Source organism: Leucopleurus acutus (genome assembly GCF_964270905.1).
Source record: "Leucopleurus acutus genome assembly, chromosome: 8".
Lineage (NCBI taxonomy): Eukaryota > Metazoa > Chordata > Mammalia > Artiodactyla > Delphinidae > Leucopleurus > Leucopleurus acutus.
Window position 1 is genome coordinate 75,984,038 of NC_139151.1, and position 25,757 is coordinate 76,009,794.

Here is a 25,757-nt window from a genome sequence, read left to right on the forward strand (position 1 = left end):
TGCTTTCAAAGTTTGCTTTAAACTTTCATCTAAACAAAAACTGTATTCTAGGGGCTTCCCTGGTGGCGCAATGCTTAAGAATCTGCCTGGCAATGCAGGGGACATGGGTTCGAGCCCTGGTCGGGGAAGATCCCACATGCCACGGAGCAACTAAGCCCATGCACCACAACTACTGAGCCTGCGCTCTAGAGCTCGCCAGCCACAACTACTGAGCCTGTGTGCCACAACAACTGAAGCCCGTGCGCCTAGAGCCCGTGCTCCACAACAGGAGAAGCCACCACAATGAGAAGCCCATGCACCGCAACCAAGAGTAGCCCCTGATCGCCACCCCTAGAGAAAGCCCGCACGCAGCAATGAAGACCCAATGCAGCCAAAAATTAATTAATTAATTAAACAAAAAAAGAAATGTTAAAAAAAAAAAAAACTTCTAAAAATTTGTGGTGGTTCATTTGGAATTCTCAACACTTGCCTATTAAACATCTCTTAAATGCACCCATTTCTCACCAGTCACCCCATCTCCTTCATCCTCTCGCCTCAGCTACTGGACCATTCCAATAGCCTCTTAGTAATTAACTTACATTTCCTCCTTCTCCCCCTCCAACCTGTTTTCTCTCATGAGATCAAAGCGACATATTGTAAATGCAAATTTGATCATTTCACTCTTGTTCTTAAAACTCTTCAATAATCTTTGTAAACAACCAAACCTCAAACATGCCCAAAATTCACTTCTCCAGGTCAATCTCTTAGGAAGTCATTCTTCCCATTCATTTTCTATGCCTTTTGCTACACGACCTTTTTCAGACAATGCTCCCTCCTCCTACAGGTCTTGTCTTCTTTCAATTAGCAAATCTGTTCTCCTATGTCTCCATCTAGATGTCTCATATGCATTCTTTGGATCACAACTCAAATCATCGCTTTCTCAAGAAAGCTTACCCTATCACTCAGGGTATCAGAGCTTTCTATTACTTGTCCCACAGGACTGGCTAACTCTCCTCTGTGGCACTCCCTTCTGTAATTGACATGGTTTATGGGAGGTAAATTGATTAATGTCTCTTTTTGCCCTAACTCTACCATAAGCTTCATGAGGACAGAGGGGTGTTCACTTTTCTTACTGGTGAGTTTGAAAGTGCCATACTTGGCATGTGGAAAGCTCTCAATAAATATGTCAATTGATGGAATGAATGATTTAAAAAAAAATCAGAAGTCTCTGGAAAGTGTAGTTGACCTTATGGGTTCAGAATATCTTCCACTGGCAAGATGTTTACCCTTAAGAGAAACCTCAGGTTGCAGATGGGAGCTGTCTTCAGATATCTACAAGGCTGTCATGAGACAGAAGGGTGAAGCTTATTGTTTGTGTATCCAGAGGGTTGATCTAATACCGAACGCTTACAGAAAGAAAGAAATCCAAGATTTAAAAAATCTGAGTATCTGACAAATTTCTGCATTCAGTGGAGAAATGTCTATAACTTAGAGATATTTGAACGTAAATTAGTAGTCCATCTGGTGAGAGGCAGAAAGGGGAATTCAAGAACCAGCAGGGCAATTAAGTGGCCTTTGAAGTCCCTGTGAGCTTTGAGATTCTATGGAGGTATGATTTGTTGAAAAGATTATCTCTGTCTTTGCCATGCTGATTGCATTCTGAGACAAATGCTGAATGGAGTATGGCTTCTTCCTTAGAGTTTTGGAGAATAAGTTTCACTGTGTTTAGGACTTAAAAGAACATGTGATTTCCTAACATGATCTGTACCACTAATTTCAGCTTAGGTTTACATTGTCAACCTCTTCTTGGGATACACCTGAAACAAAATGTAACTAGAACTTGCTTCAGATATATTATTTTCTCTGATAACTGAAATTACATTTTTTTATGTAACTTTTACTGCATCACTGATAACATTTACTGATAAACTTTTGAGAATACATTTGATTTTGGGAACAATAAAATTTGTTTAATTTGTTTTTTGGGGGTATTCTAAATTCTGCATTTCACACATCTCAATTCCATCCATAAATGTAAGTGGTTAATGAGTTCTTTGTTCTGTGAATCTAGTTTCAGACTACTGCAGGAAAAAGGGTTAAGATCTTTACACTTAATATATAAGCTCCTAACTTTTATGCCTCAACCTAGATTTTATATTAAACTACAAACAAAAATATTAATTTACCCCCAGGCTCATGATACTATATAAACTAAGTGGCTCTTAACTGTTTTTGGTAGATTGAAAACAAAACTTTCATTTGAAGACCTTCATATCAATTTAATTCCAAGTACAGTGAGATATACATTGTACCATTTTCATGAACAAAAATGAGGAAGCAATCTCAAAGTTGATTGATAGGATAAAGGTTAAATAAACTACATATGTAAAGTAAGCCACAATACAGCCTTTTAAAAGAATGAAGTTGTGTAATGAATACTGACATGGAAATATGTCCATGATATACTATTAAGAAAAAGTATCAATTAGCAAACAGTATGGACAGTGTGTTCCCACTTTTAAAAATGATGTAAATATATCAAAAGATGTCAGAAAGTTTTTATCTAATCTGGTAGCACTGGTTATCTCTGGGCAGTGGGATTGCATATTGGAATGGCTGCAAACATGAAAATTAGAATCTCCCTTTTTATACATTTGATACACTTTGTTGTGGGTAAAATTTTTTCCCACATGCATTTACCTTTAAAAAGAAAACCTAAGAAGGACACGAACTAATACAATCTATTGTTCACTTTCATCTGTAAGAATAAAGAGGAGGAAATGAATCATAGCCAGAGACTAAGATGATATTCACTTCCAGTGTACACTGTCAAAATTCAGAGTTCTTTTGTGAGAAGAATAATAATGAAATCACACATACGGATCAGAATAACTAAATATCTACTTCCAAATCATCCTTGCTCTTGCCCTTACCAGCTCAAGGAGAAACTCTAGCTTTCTGCAAAATCTCTTTCTACCCCAAATTTTCTTCAGGCCCAGGGGATTTCTCACAGCTCCATCTCACTACATTTTTGTCCTACCATGTTGGACGCCACCATTTCCCCACAGGACTGCTGTTGCTTTACTGGGCACAGTGGATATGGCAGAAATGTTAGAACTCTTAGCTATTACAGATATGCCATGGTTTCTCTCAGTAGGCTTGAGTAGACAGAAGGGAGCATACGTATAGTGGTGAGCAAAGGGCATTTCTGGGAATTGTAAAGAGACCAGCTAATTTAAATAAAGAATTTGTGTTGGTGAGAAATGGCATGAGATTTAAAAGGAGTATTTATGTTACACAAGATATAAGATTTACAGTCACAAGATAATAAAATATAGGTGAGTCAGTAAGGCTGAGTGCAGAAAACAGAAATTACTATAAGTATTTTCAGCAGAAAAGAATTTAATACAAGATATTAGGTGCTTACACAATTGTTGGAAGGACTGAAAAAACAGGTCCTGGGCTAGACATTCTGAATGGGTTCCTAGAATAACACAGAGCTGAACCACAAGGGGAGCTACCATCTCAGAGGCAGCCACTGTTCCTTGCTGTGACAACTTCCTCTCACTCCGGAGGACGAGCAAACTGAAGCTGTGACACGGCTATCAGAAATCCAGGCTAGGAGGTCACTCAGTGTTTTCATAACATTCTGTGTGTTCCACCAAACTTGAGCACGAGGACTGGAGTGCAGCTGTGTGAAAGTCTCACATTTCTAAATTGTCTGCAGCAAAAGCCAAAGGGGGTAGGGAAATGGCTGTTTCTTCAATCTGCCTTCCAGATCTCTCCTAAGTACTGGCAGTATGTAATTCGCATCCAGAATGCTAGCTGCATGAGTATTGGGGGGGATTTAGGTGATAACTTTCTAAACCCTCCAAAGTGAAGACTTGAGGTTGAGAATCAAAATATCCACCACATATAGGGAAGTTCCAAGCAGGAAAATCAACTATTAATAATATGGCCATCCAGAAAAAGTGCTATTAACATTCTGTCACAAAACTATTTTCTTTCCACGTGTTAGCCTGCCTATCTATCTATCTATCTCATCTATCTCTATCTCATTTACTCAATTGGAAACAGTTATTATTTTTCTAGCTTGTTCAGCAGACCTTTATACCCTTCTTCAAGTAAAAAGAGTATTTGTTTTCCTTTAAGGAAGCTCTATCTCAACCCATATCCATGTTGTCCGGGCTAACAAAGTTTATCCCCTTCAACCCTAATATCCCAAAGTGCCACTTATAGGTTATACGAACAAAAAGTTCATTTTTTTCCCTAATCATTTTTGACTTCAGTTTTTATCAGTGGTATCTGGATTGTAGACTGGGAAATACTTTATAACCTTTGATTTTCCTTGATCAACATGGACTGAGACACACACAGAGAGAGAAAGAGAAATGTTTATTCTGAAGAATTGGCTCACATGATGAAGGAAGCTGAGAAGTTCCATGATCTGTGGTCTACAGCCGTAAACCCAGGAAAGTCAGTGGTATAAATCAGTCTAGGTCTGAAGGCCTAAGAACCAGGGGAGTGATGGTTTAAATCCCAGCCCAAGGGCCAGATGAGATGTGATGAGATGTTCTAAGTGAAACAAGCAGGCAGGAAGCAAGAAAGGGTGAATTCCAACCTCCTCTACTTCTATTGTATTCAGCCCTCAACAGATTGGATGATACCCATCTGCATTGGGAGGCCAATCTACTACTGGGTCCATGGATTCAAACGTTAATCTCATCTGATTGATGATACCCTTACAGACACATCCAGAAGTGTTTTAAAGATATTTCTACTAGTTAATTGGATTGAGGAAAAGTTCAAAATTCAGTGCAATGCTATGAATCATGTTATGAATGTTGCCAATGTTAAGATTCAGCAGCAAAATTATTAGATGCTGTTTTAATTCCCTTGATTTACTTTTTCCCACTATTTGGAGCAGAATTTCTCAATGGTTAATCCTCATGTTATGGAGGCAACTTTTTATCAGCCTTTTGCCCCATCCCTTTCTGTGCCTTTCATGAGACAAGATGAAACTCATCTTCTTTGTGGTTCTTCCCTCTATCCTTATTCCTCACGCTCGGCATTTTTAGATGGGCTGAAGTATAACTGGTTTTATGGGAAAGACTAGGACGTATGAAACAGTGTGTTAGGAAATATCAAATATAAGGGCTTTAGAGTCAGACAAACTTGGGTTTGAAGACTACCTCTATCTCTTATCAGTTGCATAGTCCTGGGAAAATCACTTGGAGCCTCAGATAAGTTATTTCTAAGGTAAGATTTTTATAACCATTAGAGATAAAGCATAAAAGCAAGGTGTTTAGCACACAAGAGGCTAATGTTCAAGAAAGTAATGATCAACATTATTATTATCTATTTTATGCAGTCTGATGAATAAAACATTAATGGAAGTGTTTCCTGTACATTTTTACATTATTACAATTGCCATCCTTATCTATTTAAAAAAACAATCACTACTAACAGCGCTGTGCTCTTTTTTTAACATCAAGATTTATAAAATGAACTTACTTGAGATGAAATAAGGCTGATGACTCAGGTTCAAGACTGTTTTCTTGAGCAGATGTTACGAAGAAAGTAAAACTTCACAAAGAAGTTTCTCTGATGTGAGGGTTATTTCAGCCCAACCCAGTCCATTCACACAGGCAATTGCAAAGTATGTTATACGGCCACGAGTATTGACTGAAGGCTTTGTGTGCTGTGATAAATTCTGCTTTAGATGTCTATCCTAAAGCCTTCTATTTTAGCAAATATCCCAGCAAGTCAACAGCGTTTTCTGTGGTGCAGTCAGAACAGTTTTCAGCTGAATCCCTTGCTTTTTTAACATTTATCACCACAGCTCCTCGGGGCTACATAACTCATACGAAACAAGGTTTCCATCTGCCTGTGTCTCATTCCTCTCCACATGCAGCGCTCACCCCAACGTGCTATGCTCCAGGGTCCTGCAGAAAAAAGCACTGGTGTGATACATCTTCATGTGGACGCTTCAGCTCTGCTGCTGCTGCCGTCACTCCTGCCTTATATTGCGGCACAAATATGATGAAAGGAAACAAGAGCAGAGATGTTGGTCTTAGTAGCTAAAGATGATTTCTCGTGGGACTTTAACCAAAGACATGCTCTTACAAACAGGAGATTCCAGTTTGGGACTGCATACTACAATTTACACAGGTACTAATACTGAAGAGCTCTCTTTGAATAAAACTCAAATTCTGTTTCCAAACTTCTGATTCTTTTCTGGTTATTTTTTGAGAAAAAGGTACAAAGAACAAGGATAGCACACGCACTGCCATGCCTTTCTCTACTCCTGCTCAAGGCAAGGCTGGCAGGCATTTTTGGTTGCACATCTAAACACATCTCTTCCTTTCTTGCTAACAGGATTCCAAACGGGTTTGGGTGATAAGATGCCCAGCCACATGATATTTATTGGTCTGGGAGTTGGAGATGTAGGCAAGTTTGAGAGGGATATGCTGAGAATAATTTCCCTTCCTGATCAAAGGGAGCATGTAAGTAGAAACCCATTTTGCCCATGCCTTTTATTTATTTATTTTTTGGTGAGAATGCTGTTGTGTCTCCAGCTGTGGCACCAATCTCACAACCACATGGAGAGTAGTTGCCAACCCAGCAATGGTGACAGAAAAGTTGGGAGAAGTCTTTGGTAGCACTGCTGAATGGCCACTTCAATGCTGGCCCGTCCTACCTCTAGACTTCTAATTTGGTGAGATGGTAAGTACCTGCTTTTTGGGTTTTTTTTAAGTTTATTTGCAATTAATAGTGATTTTTAAGCCTTATATCCAATGAAACCATTTTAAAAAGCACTATGTGGAATGGAAATTTAGATGTCTATTACACTTTTCTTTAAAAAAAAAAACCTTAAATTTCTGAACGAGCAAGATTCATTTTTGCAGGTAGAGGCCCTGCTTCTTCATGATCTTCACCTTTAGATCTAACAACCACAAGAGAAGAAGCTGGATATCTGTTTAGCTTTTGTTCATTCACAAATTCCAAGTCACCACAGATACTCAGCTCCTCAGAGGGAACATACTGCTCCGCAGCTGTAGCCACAGTTGCACACCAAATCCAGAGCAATACCATCAAGGAGAAGACAAGAGTCACGGTTAAAATCCACCCGGAATAAGAGAGAGACATCTTAAAAAGTCATCACTTTCTCCGTCTTCAAGATAGTTCCTATGTGCTTGTGAACTTCTCATTTGAAGATCTGAGGACATTTTGCTTAGTGACGGTTCTTTCAAAATTTTAGGCCTCCTGCTCCAACTGTGGTGCATACTGGACTTCTGGCTTCAACTGGAATATAACTGTTTTTCCATCATCAGCTTGAAAACAAAAAGTCCACGAAGAGGTTATGAAGCTCTGTGCAGAGCCTTTTATTATTTATTTATTTTTAAAACCAACAGAAACTTATTTCTCACAATTCTGGAGGCTGGAAGTCTGAGATTAGGGTGCCAGCATGGTCAAATGAGGGCTCTCTTCTAGGTCGCAGACTTCTCACTGTATCTTTACATGGTGGGAGGGGCTGGGGAGTTCTGTGAGGTCTCATAAGAATACTAATCCCATTCATGAGGCCCCACCCTCAAGACTAAAGCACCTATCAAAGGCCCTACCTCCTAATACCATCACATTGGACATTCTTTTTTTTTTTTAACTTTGTATTTTATATTGGAGTATAGTTCATTAACAATGTTGTGTTAGTTTCATGTGAACAGCAAAGTGATTATTGAAGATCTTGTTTTTTCAGGAACAGGCCTTCTCACAGGTAAACTTGGAGTACCTTTTTGATTTTGGGGGTGGGCTGGGGCATCATTTTGTTGGATTTGTGCCAGGATGTAGTGGGATAGAGCTGGACTAAGGAGAGGTGGGCATCTGAAGCCTCCAGATGAGAAAAAATTCTCTGCATGAGGGCAAGTTAATTTTCAGGAAGCTTAGGGATTCAAAGTCAAGGAAAAACCATAACCTTCAAGTAGGCTGAGAATGAAAGATAAAACACAAAAGATCAGAAGTTTCTTATGGGAGAGCAGAAGCAAGAGTATGGGTCAAGTGAGAGAACTAAGTGTATTTCCATGAAAAGAATAGGGTGTCCAAGGCTGGTAGCTATTGGATCCCTTCCTGCCCCCTAAGGAGTGTGTGATCCTGGCTTAAAAGCACAACATCATAGAGATAAATGAGTCCTTTTTCTAATGTCCCAGCATCTTTTCAATTCCCCTTTCCCTAAGCTCTGAACCACGGAAGGCATCTCGTGTTAAGAAGTGGATTTGTGGGCCTCTGAATAAAAAGTTGTGGTTTTCTACAGAATAGTTCCTATTCTAAAATCACCAGCCAAAGCAACATTCTGTTCAGAAAGTGGTAAAAATATGATTAGGGGCTTTTCATATATGTTGCTCTGTATAGTCAAGTTAAGAAGCCTTTTCTGAGAGCCTTTTAAGAGCTTGGCACTGGACCAGTTATCATCTTTCAGGAATAACAGTGTCATATTGTACAAGAACCTTGTAAAATCCATGCAAAAATATAGCAAAGGGCACACTTTCTCTTTCTTTCCAGCTAACTTTTCTCTTTAAAAGCAACCTCTATCTATCAAAATCAGTTAACATCTCTTTCTCTAATATATCATGAAATACCTATCTATGATGTTTCTCTTCCAACATGCAGACATCAATAAAGGGTTGGCCAACCTCTCTCAAGGAGAGTATTACAACATTCACTTGGAAACAATTATATATATATATATTTCATAGTCATTTGTCAAAGCTTCCTAAAACATCTGAATTTATGCAATAGCTACTGTATCAGGATTATTAAGTGGAAGCAACAGTAATAACTCTCATTTGAGCAGAACATTTGTTGAAAGGTTATTGAGCAGCTCTCAGAATCTCTGAAAATGGTTAGAATCTATGTAGCCAAGAACAATGCCCTAAATGACACTGAAGAACTTGTCTGGTCTAGACATCACTGCACTCTCTTGGTCATGGGCACGACAGTATACTATGCAGACACCATCAACACTGGTCCATGACACTAGCTTTGGATACATGGTGTAGGTTACTACTGATTCAACCTTACCACTGACGCCACCCTCTGGAGAATAGACTCTACGCAGTTACCATCTTTTGCATTACTAACATATGATTCAAAAAGCAGCTTGGGTGCCTGTGATTGGAGGAGATTGGATTACATCCCTGAGCCTCAACTGCAAGGAAAGCCAGGAAAATGAGAATTTGGAATTTTCTATTTATTTAGTAGGAAATTATATTTGTGTCATTGGCTAGGAATTTCTGAAATGAGTATAGAGGGAAGCATTTGGTCATGTCTGTAGAAATTTTTTTACTGTTATTCTCTGGCTGGAGTGTGAGGTTTCTGTTGACATACAGTGGGTAGAGGCCAGAGATGCCGCTAAACATCCTACAGTGCACAGGACAGGTCATGACAACAGAGAATTATCAGTAGTGTCTTTGTTGAGAAATACTGCCCTTAATAGAAAAGGATTGCACATACACGCGGCCAAATGAATGACAAATAATCAGGCAGTAGATGGTTTGCCACCTTGGGAGTTTGGTTCAAAACTTGGGTAAAATTTGCAACTGACCCCTGTACAGAGAAGGAAAGGAGAGGTCGAAAAAAGAGGCAGACCACTCCATATTGGTAGATGGCACATTTAATAAGTAAGGAAAGTTACATACAAGACTTGTCTTGGAGGGCCACAAAATGAGTAGATCTCTGCATCTACCCACTAGAATCTTGAAAGTTTATATAGCAGCCTTGATAAGTTCAGTCACATATTCAGTCCAGATGGTCTCAACTACACATTGCTCTCTCAAGGCTGTATCTTTAAAATTGCTCCCACTATGAGAACAGTGGGCAGAACATACATTTCAAGGAAAGAAGAGGAGATAAAGAGCTTCTGATTGCCCAGGTCTAGCTTGTGGGTCAACCAGCGATCACGTCCTCTGGATGAACTCCTCCATCAGCAGTGACCAAAGCTCTTTTCTTTTCTTCTTTATTTGGTTTGTTTTTACAGTTTCCATGCTTTGCTTCAATTTTACTTTTCTATATTTTGTGAGAGAAGACACATATGAAGCAGATGCAACAGATTCACTATCAACAAGGAAACATTTCAGAGACGTCAATAACTTACCTGAGATAACACAGATAGTACATGACAGAATCATGACTGAAACCCATAAAGGATTTCAAAGCTCATGTCCGTTCCACTCTGCCATGCTTTTTTCTATTGTTATCTGGGACCACAGACAACACATTTATGACAAGATTTTTATGCTTTTGTAGAAAGTATAGATATAGCACACAACAAAATGGGAGTAAGTCCTAATTTCATTGATGTGCTATAACCATCTGAGTTGATAGTGAACTCAACCTCCATCCCACTCCTCCAGATTACTTAGGGATCTTACCAACCTGTTTCCAGAAGAACTTAAGACAAATGGAACTGGGAGTGATATATGTCTAATTAAATGAGTAGTTTTTACTCTCTCCTTAAGACAGGACCCAGAAAGTAGAAGGATGCTAAAGCAGCAGTGACATTCCTGAATGGAGGTGTAGGAATATTATCCTCTCTCCTCTTTCCTCTCTCCACATTATGCTGTATCCGCTCCACACTTGCCTCCAAGGCAATAATATTTTCTGCTGAGCACAGCACTGCGGGTAGAGGATGTTCTCTCCAGCTCCAGAGAAATCCACTGCAGCCTGAGGCAAGCACTTGCATCAGCCCTAGTTGCAAGGTCTGGAGCAGGTGATTCAGATCTAGCCACGCACTTCAGATGTGCCTGTAGAAACAAGCAGAGGATCCCTTTGGAAACCCTTGTCTTATATAATTTGTGTCAATTAGGCTTTGGCTTTGACACTAGCTATGAAGTCCATATAACATAGTGTATTGTTTTGGAGCAACCATCTTCAGGTGGCAGAAGAAATTTTCCAATCCTCCAGCCTCCAGGGAGCATATCTGAGCTCTGGCTCCAGAGACAAGGAGAGAGAACATAATCTTTGGACAAGAGTAAGCACTTGGATTTCTGGTCATATCTGGGGAAGCCTTCAGTAAGTTACAGACACTAGACTTTTTGATAAGATGAGAATGTGTGAATGCAAAGGTTGTGTTTCAGGAAATTTATTTACATACTATATTATACAGCAGGTTATTTCAGTTCTTATATGTTAATGCACTTAATTATCCAAAAAGTCCTATGAGAAAGATACTGTGTCATTCTGATTTCCAGTTTACAGAAGATATGGCTGAGGACTGGAGATATTAAATTATATGGCATTATTACATAGTAAGTAGTAGAGTTGTACCCAGGTCCATATAACTCCAAATCCTGGATTCTCCAATACAACATTTATGCTGCAAATCAGCCTTTGCTTTTCTTCTTATAGGTGAGAGTATCACCAAGTTTTGTCTTTCCACGTTTTGCCATTTCACCTATGCATTATGGAAATGATCAATAACATGGGCTTCGCAGCTTCTCCAACTACAAGGGGGCACCCTTAAAACTCTGGGGAAGGACCTAATATATTAATAGAGGGAGAAAATTCAGACTCCCAATCCTCCATCCTCCATCCTCCTCACTCCCACCAAAACTAGTGTTTTTTCAAAGTAAAGGTCATGACCTTTTAAAGGATCTTTAAACCAATTTCGTGATCCAAAACCAGCCTTAAAAAAGGAACTGGCTAAAACACAAGATATGAGAGCATATCATTCACATCCAGTAAGGGTAATATTATGTGAAAAGCTTTTCCATTTTTGTAATATATAATGAGGGTTATTGTAAATATAAGTTGTATTTCTTACTGTGGGCCACATGGGCAACAAGCCACCGGATGTGCTTGGAAGCTACAGTGAGACCCACAAATCACTACAACATTACCTGAGCTGAGGAGGGTGGGATGGATGGAGTGAAGAAACTTTGTCATGGAGTCCAATACTTCAAAAGTACAGTGGTTGGGAAAAATGAACACACACATGCACACTCCTTCTCATCTAGTTCTTCTTGTCCTTTATCAGCTCTTCCCAGGACTTGGAGGAAGGGCTCTATAACTTGAGGAACCTAATATTTATTTAGCATCTATAGTGTTCCAGTTGCTTTACATGCATTACTCAACTTATCCTTTATAAGCCAATAGGGTGACTAGAATCATCTGATCTCGGATAACAGCCTTAGTCTCTGTGGTAACTATGGTTTTCATCTACTTGGTAAATTCTCATTATTACCATTCTTCCGGTGATAGGCCTCCCCATCTGGAAACAGGAGTGTACCTCCTTGGTCACAGTGACTGGGTGACTGGATAGGAAGGGAGGGAAGTGGTCCACCTTGGGGCAATTGGAGTCACTCACCTGGATTTTGTGCTGGAGCTGGCAGTGAAAACTCCTCCTTTATCATTGACTTTGAGTACTATGAATGTAATCCCAGAGCTGAGGGCAGTACTGGAAGAATGCAGGGAAAACATAAAAGGAGAACAAAGTTCTTTTGGTAGTGAGCTCTCTGTCCCAATCCTTGAGGTTTCTTTGCTGGCTTTGTTCTAGATTATGTGAGTCATCCAATATCTTTCCAATCAGTCACTAAATTCTTATGCCAGTAAAAAGTTGAGTTTTTATCAATTTCCACCTTGAAAGTCCTAACAGAGAATATGCAGCCACTTGAATTTGAACCAGGTTTGCCTGACCTTAAAGTTTATGACTTTGCATTGGAATAATTCATAGTATCTTACATGTATCTAGGCTCCTGGAAATATTTTTTGGCCACCATCGTTTGTTCCTGGATAGCTATCTTTTCAAGTCTTTTATAGCCAGTCCATATCCTGTTTTAGACAATGAGGTGAATGATGTAATCCTTCCTTTCAAAACACTACGGAGAAAGAGGAATTTGGGGTCTGTAGAGAATGACTTATACTCAGAAAGACAGGCTAGTCGTGGGGCTAAGTGTGTGGGCTCTGGTGCTGGTATTCCTGGTTCCAGGTCCTGGCGTTTCAGGTTATTAGGTGCGTAGACTTGATCAAATTACATCACTTCTCTGTGCCTCATTTTGCTCTTCTATAAAGTGTAGGTAATTGTACCTATCAAGAATGTGCTGTGAAAATTAAATAATTAGTGCACAGAGACCATTCAGAATAGTGCCTACGTATACTTAAGGAATGTTTGTTATTATTACTTTCTTGAAGTATTAATTTTCATCATTTTTTCTTTTACAAAGTGAAAAACTCTCTTCAGATAGAATCTTACCTAAAGTCCCAAAACAGAAATTAGATAACAGAGATGCTTTGGGAGGTAGGATGGGGTTCCTGGATGTCACTCAGTCTCAGCTCTCCTTTTATAGCATCTCTAATAGACAATATTTGAATTTATTGAACTTTTACTCAGTGCCACATTTTGTGCTGTTTGCCTGAATTTTTTCAGGTAATAAGTACAATGACCCTGTGGGGTAGGTATTATTGTCTCCATATAGAGATTTACTTATTTACAGGTGATGAAACTGAGGTTTTTTGAGGGTAACTTGCCAAGGGTCACAGAGTCAGTAACTGTCAAGACTGGAGCCAGATATGCCTGATATCCCTGAACCAAATGTTCTTAACCATTCCATCATACTGCTTACCCTCAGGGCTCAGGAACTTGACTTTAAAATAAGTCACTTTTTTAGATGACTTGGGTCATCCTTGTATCTTGAAATGATGAATTGGTTGTACTCCTGGATTTTACCCAGGAATTAGTTTTAGAACACTTATTTTTTTATGTGAGTTCGGGAATTAAATTGAATTATATATTTATAACATTAAATTATATTTAATTATAATTAAATGACTCAAATGACTCAGCATTAGATTATATAAGGTGTGAATCCAAAGAACCTGGATCCATTGGGATGAGTATAAATATTAGGCCATGGAAGCCAGACTAACACAAGCATAATTATAAAAAAGACTTAATTAACAAAGAAGCAATAAAATGCTCAGACTAAGTTAGAAGACTATAATTTTATTGAATACTTATATTCTTTGGTTCAATGTTCAGTATCATAAAAATCACAGGAAGCTCCTGGAAAATCTTATATAAGAAAATTTCTACTTTCCTGAAAGCCAAAACCTTTGTGATATTTGATGTTGGGCAACCCTCTTCTCAGAGTAGATGTTTTCATGGCATTCCCCTTGATAATAATTTATCTCCTTTTTATAATGAATTCTTCAGCAGGAAGGACCTCCCTTAATCCCAGGGGCTGCCATCTTGTAGTCTCTTTCCCATTGACATCTGGAAACTTGTCAGAGGGAAGGCTCTGCTTTTTTCCTTTATGTATCCTTCCACTGCTACTTAGGTGGCAATAAAAAACTTCCAGACTTTGTGCATTTTAAAGATCACAAACCATATGACTATCTCCCATCTCCCTGACCAAGGCCTGAAAGGATAAAAGAAATTATTACAGGACCACGGACAGAGTCAAATAAGATCCTTATCTCGATTGGAACAAATGCCTTTGACCAAGAGACATAGATTACTTGAAAAGAGACAGCTAGTGAAATCAACACCATGATCTTATGTCCTTGCTCCTTTTGAGAAACTGCTGGGGCTGCCCCTTGGGTGAATCCAAATGGAAGCCAGAAGGTGCTGAAAGCTCTGATTTAGTCCATACAAATCAGCTTATAAAGGCAGAGATCAAGAAGGAGATGGGTGGAGAGTAGACTGGATGAAGAAATGGTGACTGTCTAGTGTGGATGTGACTGCACACACACACATATACACATGCATACAAACCTAATGAAAATTCACTCCCTGCCAGTCATTAGTGCAAAATTGACTCCTTGGCTGCAATAAGGGAATTTTTAAATTATTAGTGGAGCTAGGCTACGTGAAAAGTTTCTTTTATTAAAATTTAGACTCATTGCAATTAGTTATAGCTCTAAATCAGCCAGGTAGAAAAATTGATACGTAAGCTAATTTACTTCTAGAAATTTGCAAATAATTGTATCAGATGAGATTGCAGAACAAAAATCCCAGTAGTCTCCCAGGAGACAATTTTTTTTTTTTTTTTTTTTTTTGCGGTACGCAGGCCTCTCACTGTTGTGGCTTCTCCCTCTGTGGAGCACAGGCTCAGGACACGCAAGCTCAGCGGCCATGGCTCACGGGCCCGGCCCAGCCGCTCCGCGACATGTGGGATCCTCCCGGACCAGGGCACGAACCCGTGTCCCCTGCATCGGCAGGCAGACTTCTCAACCACTGCGCCACCAGGGAAGCCCCAGGAGACAATTTTTGTAATGACATTATTAAGGCTGGCAGTCACTGGGAACAAGGGACTAGAGGAAATGATCAGAAATATAATAGCTCTCTAGCCCTTCAGCACAGATTATTTTCACAGCAAAGCATACCTTTTGCAGAGGCTGACACTACATTTCTATTCCACGTATTAACTTTACTGATCTACAGTGGGTCTAGCTGTATAGTGAACCATTGAATTCTTATCATGAGGAGAAATCCAGCTAATATAAATGCACTTCCAAGGGATTCAAGCACGTAATCCCTAAGGCTGAGAAAAATGTGTTCCTTTGTGGATAACATGTATATATAGCTTCAGGTTTGCATTGGAGTAGGTTTTCAAGGTTTTTGCTAAAGGGACCTAAGCTTCAGAAGTTACATAAAGTGAATTTGATTTCATCCCTGAAGGTTTTAACATTCTCAAATTAATAGATGTACAAATAACAAGGGGATTGTGCAAGAAGTGAAATAACTGACATTGCCCCTGTCTTTTAGGATGTTAGGGTCAGCTTGGTGGCTTGTTTGTTTGAGGTGGCTGTACTGTAGGGTATCAGCTTCCTGAAACCATGCCCCGGGAATCTCTTGGGCGGACACTGCACCTAGGAGAAAAAGAAATTTCAGCTCTGCCTTCTAGTACAGACTCCCAGCTCTCGGGTAATATGAACATCTCTCCTGACTCCAGTCCCTGAAGGACATAACCCTTTTTGTTAAAACCAACAGCACAATACCTAGTCAGAGACAGGGAAGGAATTGTTTGACCCTAGAGGACCTGATAGGAAAGTTCAAAAGAGAGGAAACAGGCATATGTTAGAATAGCACCCCAGCTTCCCAAGATCAACTTTCTTAGTCCATTCAGGCTGATAATAAAATACCACAGACTGGATAGCTTCGAAACAACACAAATTTATTTCTCACAGTTTTGGAAGCTGGAAGTCTGAGATCAAACATCTATTATGTTAAGTCATTATTTGTTGGGGTTTCAGCTGTTTATAGCTAAATAAATTCTTAACTTTCCATCAGTCTCTTAAGAGAGAAAGATCATTCTTCAAGTGATTAGGGGATTTAAAAAATCACAAAAGGATGATCATACACCCAAAATGGTCACTTCTACTAACTGTAAGAAACATTTCATTGATAAATATCAACGCAATTGACAATTCCTATTAAAGATTGTGCATGTGTGTGTGCACACACATTGAAGGCTGTCTCAACCTCTCCCAGTTGATAAAAGATGACTATAGTAAGATCCTTGCCCAGGTATATTTTGGAAATTTCATTGATATGTGCATTTTTTGAATTAATGAGATGGTAATAAATAGAACTAGAATTTACTGAAACGAGTTAGAAATATCCAAGAAACCAGTTGGATCCTTGATGAGGAAGTAAGTAGAGGCATAATCCCTGGGTTTCTGGGAATGGAGAGAGAAAATCTAAAAATAATCTAATATTAGCCATGGATTTGAGGGTTACTTGTTTGTATACCCGTGTATCATGCCCTTGGCTGCTGTGATACATAACACAGTGAGGGACTTAGTCTGCTTGGGCTATAGAGTCATTTGAGTAATATAATTTTAATTAATTATATGTAAAAGTATATAATTTAATTAATTATGCCATTTCATTGACCTGTGCTAATGGCAAAAGCACCATTTCCCAAATAATAAATTAGTAATATAATGAATTATTGGACTATTTCTTTTTTTAATTTTTATTTTTAAATTATATATATTTGATTTACAATGTGTGATTAGACTATTTTAATCATTAGTGTATTTCAAATTATTTCTCTAACTTTTATTTACATTTTTGTTTTTTAATTAACAAATAACGAATGGCATATCTGCCAAGGATGTCTTAACTCTGTGTAGCTCAGATACTGCTAAGAATAACTGGGAATATGGGGAGAGGAATGATTCTCTTTAAGTACAGTTTGTGCCTTTTGTTTTGCCTTCTGTCTCCAAACGTGAGTATGTTCACAGGTAAGTATGCTTTTTCTACAGAATGAGTATGTGAAACCTACATCCCATGGCTCATGCCATCTTTACTTTGCCATTGTCTACCAAAGCTGTACTGTAAGGCTACTTTTTTGGTTTTGCCCAGTAGAAACTCAGGTATAGTATTCTGGTATTTATTGGTATTCTGGTAACAAATGACTAATGGAAATTGAATGCTTGAATGATAGTATTCTATTCCTTTAAGTGGTTTTAGTTGTTCACATCTTCAGTGTTTTAATGTAAAGCAGGAGAACAAAAAAAAAAAAATGGAAAGAGGGAGAGAAAAATGAATTAATCAGGAGGGGAGAGCCAGTTTTATTCCTTCATGAGTAAGTAAACTTGGGAAACATAAGAAACTGAGCTTCAATATCCTCATCTGAGAAATGGAGAATATAATACTTCAGAGAGAATCGTTGTTTAGAAGAATTAATATCATGTGCGCAAGATGGAAAACTCACAATGGGTACTCAATAATTATTCATGTCCTTTCTCTTATGAGAGGATCAAAGCTAACACAGGCAGACAGTACTTAATCTCCTTTGGTTTTAGCTTCCTCAGCTACAGGAGGGCATATTCTAGGTGACCTAAAGTGACCCCATGCTCAGATTCGCCAGGCAGTATACGACCAGGCCTGAGACTATGGGGTTTCTTCTATTCCAGATCTAAAGTTTCTTTTAACGCTTTACCATTTCTTGGTTTGCATGACTAATACAACTTCTGGGAATATAAATGATTAAAGTGTAAGTCATGGTGATAACCTATGTCAGCAGCTACAGCAGTGATAACTAGAGAAAGAGAGGGAGAGAGGGAAAGAAAATGAGTAACACTGGACAATTAGAAAGGGTATTCGGAAATTTTCACTGAGTTCTCATGTTCTTTCTTTACGAATATACAGATATATTTAATTGCAATCTTCTCTGTATTTTAATCTTTTTATTTCAGAAACCTTGGCTAATCTTTGTATATCACTTTCTATTTCCATAGGTGTAAGAGTCTCTTCACAAAGTTGTGGGAATGGATATTCTTTTTTTTTTTTTTTTTTGCCTCTCACTGTTGTGGGCCTCTCACTGTTGTGGCCTCTCCCGTTGTGGAGCACAGGCTCCGGACGCGCAGGCTCAGCGGCCATGGCTCATGGGCCCAGCCGCTCCGCGGCATGTGGGATCTTCCCGGACCGGGGCACGAACCCGTGTCCCTTGCATCGGCAGGCGGACTCTCAACCACTGAGCCACCAGGGAAGCCCACTATGCAATCTTTTAAAAGCTGTTTTTTTGCCAAAGCTCAACTGTGAAAATACATTATTCAGATTTGCAATGTATGCTGATGTGTTTAAATGATTCAAGCCTTCAGCCCAGCCTTGTAAGCCATTAGCAAGTTTATTTTACATTATATAACTATATCTATATGTCTTTAAGCGTTTAAATTTCTAACTCTTCTGAACTTAATAGTCTTGTTGGCAACTAGACTTCTGCAGATTATTACGTCTCTGTCTTCAAAACAGAAAATGTCTATATATTTCAAACTAAAATCCAGCTTTTTCAAAATGCCATCAGCCAAAGATCACATCTACAGCACATTAAAATACAAAGGTCTATAAAGCTGAGATAGATTCATTTGGGACAAAGGATCTATTTCTCACACCAAGGGTTAACTTGAATTTAATTCCTACAATATATGAAAATTTAATCTTTCAAAGATTCATAAAACATTTAAACATATACTTTTTAAAAATAAATTTATTTATTTATTAATTTTGGCTGCACTGAGTCTTCGTTGCTGCACATGGGCTTTCTCTAGTTGCAGAGAGCAGGAGCTCTTTGTTGCGGTGCACAGGCTTCTCATTACGGTGGCTTCTCTTGTGGCGGAGCACGGGCTCTAGGCTCATGGGCTTCAGTAGTTGTGGTGCATGGGCTCAGTTGCTCCGCAGCATGTGGGATCTTCCCAGACCAGGGCTCGAACCCATGGCCCCTGCATTGGCAGGTGGATTCTCAACCACTGCACCACCAGGGAAGTCCTAAACATATACTTTTTAAATTTTAACTTTTTTGGCATCTTGAGACTTAAAATAGCTCCCAAATTCTCAGTTTTGTGTTGCATAACGTTTCAGGTTTGAATGGAATCAACATTTGACATTATCCTATTAAAAAAAAAGAAATCACTGTTCTTATTTGTAATAACATGTCCCCCCAAAAATGTCTTTTTCTTGTTGTTTTGTTTCTGTTTTACCTGAATGGATCAAGCCATTGACTTGACGACTTCAGGAAAGAGACCATAGAAGCTGTAACTGATGTTCTGTATGTACAAATCTCTGTTAGGAATAACACACACACACACACACACAAGATATTTAATAATTTTGTTTTTCTTTAACTGAAAAAAGTTACATGACAGGAATAGAGTTAGCAGATTAGAGTATGACAAATATTTGAAACATCTGGGACATACTTAAACTAAAAAGTTATTCATTGTTAACTTTATTTGCTGAATCTGACAACCCTAGTCAAAAAGAAATTTGTGATCTTGAAATTAGTGAATGAACAATCTCTTCCAGTAAACTCAGATATTTGAAATTTAAGTACACAAATTAAACCAGCCTTTCTATGTTTTAATTATAATTTCTTACAATTCTTCCTGCCTTCCCCCTACTGCTCAGTGAAGAGTTTAAAAAAAAAAAAGTGTATTCAAGAAGAGCATTTATTTTGTAAGAGTATTTAATAGTTAAGAAAAGGCAAATAATTTGAGACCACGTGGCATTTACAATGTAAAAATTAAACATCTGGGGCTTCCCTGGTGGCGCAGTGGTTGAGAGTCCACCTGCCGATGCAAGGGATGCGGGTTCGTGCCCCGGTCCGGGAAGATCCCACATGCCGCGGAGCGGCTAGGCCCGTGAGCCATGGCCGCCGAGCCTGCGCGTCCGGAGCCTGTGCTCCGCAACGGGAGAGGCCACAACAGTGAGAGGCTCGCGTACCGAAAAAAAAAAAAAAATTAAACATCTGTTGCAATCCAGTGAATAGCAAATTATAGAATGTGTCTCTAAAACTATGAAAAATACTGTCTTTTCTCTCAACTTTATTTTAAATATATGCATTTTCAGAAGTAATATCATGCCATCATCTTTAATTTCATTCTGTAATTTTGTAAATATAAAGTATATTTACACTTCCTTTAGAATGTGTCTCTTCATAGCTACTTCCTTTATTTTCCCTCATTGCTCTAATCATGAATCCTTTTCCTTTACAGTAATTCCCCTATGAACAAATGAGTTCCATTCTGAGAGCAAGTTCATAAGTCCAATTTGTTCGTAAGTCCAACAAAGTTGCCTAGGTACCCAACTAACACAATCGGCTATAGAGTACTGTACTGTTATAGGTTTATAATACTTTTCACACAAATAATACATAAAAAACAAACAAAAAATAAAGAAAACATTTTTAATCTTATAGTACAGTACCTTGAAAAGTACAGTAGTACAGTACAACAGCTGGCATACAGGGGCTGGCATCGAGTGAACAGGCAAGAAGAGAGTTACTGACTGGAGGAGGGAGAAGAGGTGGGAGATGGTAGAGCTGAGGGATCCTCAGCAATAGGAGACGGAGGGCAAGCTGCAATTTCACTCACACCTGACGCTGATGGCACAGGGTCTGGTTCCTCGCTGGATTCAATTCTATCTACCCTCTTGAAAAAACGATCCAGTGATGTCTGGGTAGTAGCTCTTTTATTCTCACAATAGATGACACGGTAGCACTGGATTGTGTTCTGAACGGCTGCTGCAACCTTCGTGTACCGTTCTGTGTTTGCATCCTGTGCCTCAAAAACTAGCAGTGCCTCCTCAAATAAAGAAAATCCTCTTGCCATTTCCTGCATTGTGAATCTCTCTGGTTCTTCAGTTACTTCTTCCTCTTGTCCCTCTTCATCCTTTCTCTGGGCCTCCAATTCCATCAGGTCTTCATTAGTAAGCTCCTCGTGTTGCACAGCAAGGAGTTCAATGCAGTCATCCTCTTGCAGATCTACCTCCAGCTTCTCGCTGAGGATCACTAAGTTGCTGAAGATCTCTTTGGACTCCTCATCCACCTTCTCAAATCCACAAAAATCGTGAACAAACTGTGGCTAAAGGTTCTTCCAAACCCCATTCATGGTGACGGCCATAACCTCACACTAAGCAAAGTCAATGTTTTTATGGTCTTGTAGACGTTATAGTCCTTCCAAAATTGTTGCAGGGTTGTTCCTGATTCATCACTTGCTTTTACTGCCTGAGGAAAAGTGTGATGTAAATAATATTTCTTGAAAGTCACTATAACTCCCTGGTCCATAGGTTAGATGAGCAACGTAGTATTTGGTGGCAGATGCACTACTCTGACACTGGGATGAAAGTCGTCCATGAATCGGGGGTGGCCCAGAGCATTGTAGAGCAGCAAAAGAATGTTGAATGGGACATCCTTCTCTCCAAGCAATATTTCTCTACCTCTAGGGTAAAGTGGTGGAGAAACCAGTCCTGGAAAATGGCCTGTGTAACCCAGGCTTTGGGGTTACTCTTCCACACAACAGGAAGAAGCCCTTGGTTATGTTTTTAAGGGCTCTTGGGTTCTCTGAATGATAAACTAAGAGAGGCTTCAGCTTCATCGCCGGAAGCATTGCCACCAAACAGAGTTAGCCTATCCTTTGCTGCTTTATAGCTTGGCATCAACTTTTCCTCCTTACTGATGTAACTTCGGTCTGGCATCCTCTTCCAGTACGGTTCTGTCTCATCCACATTAAAAACCTGCTCAGGTAAATACCTGCTGCCTCCCTACTTACTTTTACATTGTGAAGTTTGGCTGTAGCCTTGAACCAATGAAACCAGCTATGGCTGGCATTAAAAATGTGCCCTCTGATTCTTCACCGTGTTTCTTCTTCAAGTCTTCATAAAGCCTTTTGGCTTTCTCTTGAATCAGCATTAAGCTGAGCGGGACTCGACACCAATGTGGATCCTGCATCCACACATTGAGGCATTTCTCCATCTCCTCCGTCACTTTTCCATGCTTCTTCCATATTATTATTGACATCATCAGCACAACAGACTTCACATGTTCCATGATTTTGTCCTTGTCCTTTAGAATCATGCCGATGGTTGATTCATGATTTAAGAACGTCTACCATCTTTTCGCCTCACTCCACTCTCTCAATTATTTTCACTTTTGTTCCATCGTAATCACACGTGCTTCTTAGCAGTACCAGCTGCATCACCGCTGCTTTTACGCTTGCTTCCAGACATCCTGGGCTTGAAATAAACATACTGTACTACTGTACTCTATACAGTACTGTACAGTAAAGTACACAAAAGCACAAGGACTCATAGAGGATGCATGTATGTGACAATGTACACCAGACACATGAACTAACTTATGTTGATTGGACACGTGAATGTACATTTGCATCTTTGAAGTTCACAACTTGAAGGTTCGTATGTAGGGGACTTAGTGTATTTGGATTAGCCTTCCTTCCTACCTTTATGCTGGTAACCTCTTCTTTCTCAAGTATATTCTTTTAAATTACTGTAGTTAATCTTCCTGAAGACATATTTATCATTCTCCTTCTCCAACTCATAATCTTCAGTGGTTTCCTAGGTCCTTCTTAGCTTCTCTTCAAATTATAACATCTTCCAAACAATTTTGACTTTTCAGTACTCGAGCAATATTATTTCCAGTTGCTCCACAAGACACATTATTCTCTTCCTTCCTGCAGTGCTGGTTTTAATCTCCATTCAGTTCCATATCTAGTGTAGGTGTCATGGTTCAGGAACCCCTTGCTGAAGGACTGTTTGAGATCTTGCAGCATCTGCTGAAGAACATGAATAAACAAACAACATTAGGAATTAGCAGGAAGGTATGAGAATAGAATCTACTTGTGATCTTTTTAGTCTACTTACTTCAGGTAAATTGACTTGTCTTTTTGTCTTCACTCAGGATTTTGTTCATTTCTTCCATGACCACTCTTCCCACCTTTCTAGACTCTACTGATAATATCCTAGAACAAAGTTTGAATTTTAATTTTTCCTTTCCTAGCACTCCTCCCTTTTCAGTAAATTCTAACAAGGCTTGCAATTTGTAACAATCAACTCAAAGTTTAATAATGTTAAATATTTCCCTCTCCTCTGTCTCCACCTACTCTATCCCTTGATAGTTTCCTTTGTCCTTAGTTCCAGCTCTTTCCACTTTTCTTGCTGTCATCCTAAACAGAACAGCACTTTTTTGTTTGTTTGTATGGAATCACTCTACAAAACTTAAAGAAAAACATTACAATTATATGACACTCTCAGTACATAGAGTTGTGCTGTGGTCCCTGATGCAGTGTTTTGAGATGTCTGAGATGGTAACTAGAAGGTAACTAGGTAACTGACCTTCCAGTGACAAACACTTTTATTTATTCTTTAAGAAATATTTATTAATGATCTTCTTTTTTTCCATTTAGATCTTCTTTATTTTCTCTTTGCAATCTTTTTTAGTGAGCAGGTCATTCACATCTATCATTAAATATATTCATAAATATTTTGATGTTATTGTAAATGAGGATGTTTTAACATTTCACCTTCTAATTGCCCATTGCTAGTATAGAAATATAATTGAAATAAAATGCAAAATGATTGGAAAGAAAAAATTTAGTCATTATTGCAGATGACATGATCATGTATAGAAAACCCAAGAGGATCTTCAAAAGGCCACAAATTACTGGAACTAGTAAGTGAATTTTATAAGGATACAGGATATAAGGTCAATATAAAAATTAATTATTAATGATCTTCTGTTGTCAGGCTTTTTGGATTTATCAGTGAAGAAAACAGACAACCATATATGCACTTTGGTAATTAAAGGTAATGTAGCTCACCTACCAGCTGTGGCTCTCCCGGGAGTACTCTCATCTCCAAGTAGCAACATTTACTTGCTCAGGGAATGCAATCAGAGCCCTGTTGATGCAAATAGACTTGTGTATCTGAAGGTCACAAGCATGGGTGATACCAATTTACCCTGTCTTACTCCCTACACATCAATGCTCAATGTGTATTTTAAGATAGAGTCCAGTGAGATGCAGTAGTAACATTATCTTTTTTGTATCAAAGTGGAAACTACGTACTCAGAGAGGTTAATTAGCCAAGTTCATTTTGCCACTTCTGTCATATTGGACATTTAGACCCAGCTCTGCTAACTCAAAATTGCATATACTTTTTCCTCAGTTGTTTACCCTTTGCAAACAACTATGTTTTCAGCTGTTCATTTTTTGATTTAGCTATTTAGTTTTATCTTTCTAAATATGTTATAAAGCTGGCAAGGACAGGGATTGTGTCACATATTTTTACACGATTCATAGATACTTTTTGACAGATGAGAATATAGCAGCCCCTCATGAGTACATATGATTATCCTGATCTCGGAGGGACAGCAGTGAGTGGTGGCATGAAGCGAGATCTTGATTCCCTGCCCAGGAATTGAACCTGGGTAGCCTGGATGAAAACCAGGAATCCTAGCCACCATACCCCCTCGCTCTTGCCCCAGTGAAAAATGCATTTCTCACAGACGCAAAAGCTGTAAAAACAAGTACGAAATTTATTATTAGGGACATAGCACAACAATAAGTGGGAGAGTTCACAGAGGACAGTTTGTTCAGTTAAGATGGAAGCAAGGCAGAGATGCACACCTGGAGAGAAAGGGTGTGGGCGTCCTCCCCAATGAGAAGGACTGCAGTAAAGAGGCGGTTGAATCATTTATATAGGGCAGTTCTTCCAGGTCTTTGTTTACCTTTGGTCAATTATCTGGTTTCTTTTTCCACACCTGACCTGCCCTAGGACCCTGCCCAACATGCGTGCGCAACTTTTTTCAAGATGGATTACAGCCCAGAGGTCTACGGGACAGCCTTAGCATCACATACTATGGGGTGATGCCCCTTCCTCTTGACCCCCAGGAGCCTTTCTGCACATGTGCAATGTTTTCCTTGTCCCAAGGATGGGAAATGTATGACCTCTTGATCTTTTAACAGGGTTTAACCCCTCTCTGTCCCTGCCATAAGTGTCCAATGTCCGGTTATCTACCCTATTCCTGTTGTTTCTTATATCGAAGTGCAGATCTTGAAATATAGACAGGAGTCTGGTCATAAATATGTAGTCCAGAGATAATTTGTCTCTTGCCTCAGGAAATGTAAACAGGGGGCTGGTAATGAATGTCCTGCCTGGATCCCATCTTCTTCTCACCTCAGGAAGTGTGAACAGGAGGCAAGTTGTAAATGTCTAGCCTGGAGCCCATCTATCTCTTTAAAAATCTTTCTGAATTTTTAAAACAGAGAATGTTTTTAGGGCATAGAAATTATGCTTAGGTGACAGTGGAAGTTTGTGTATTGTGTGTTAAATATCAAAGGTAAATCTTCAAAAGACAGATGCTACCATTGCTCTGCTATCTCCCTTTCCATTAACCAGCACATTTGGATTGCAAACAGATGTTCACTGAACAAAAAGCTACTCACATATACAATTACCAATTCTGTATGCACCAGTGAATGCT

At 39.1% G+C, this 25,757-nt stretch overlaps 1 pseudogene across 1 annotated transcript; it reads right to left on the reverse strand.

Moving 5' to 3' along the window:
* Window positions 1-6,852: 6,852 nt before the first annotated feature.
* On the reverse strand, window positions 6,853-22,331 carry LOC309965480 (transmembrane protein 59-like; annotated as a pseudogene). Its single transcript has 2 exons — window positions 22,112-22,331; window positions 6,853-7,361 (listed from the first exon to the last, which is right to left on the reverse strand). The product of its transcript is annotated as a transmembrane protein 59-like (transcript).
* Window positions 22,332-25,757: the final 3,426 nt, after the last annotated feature.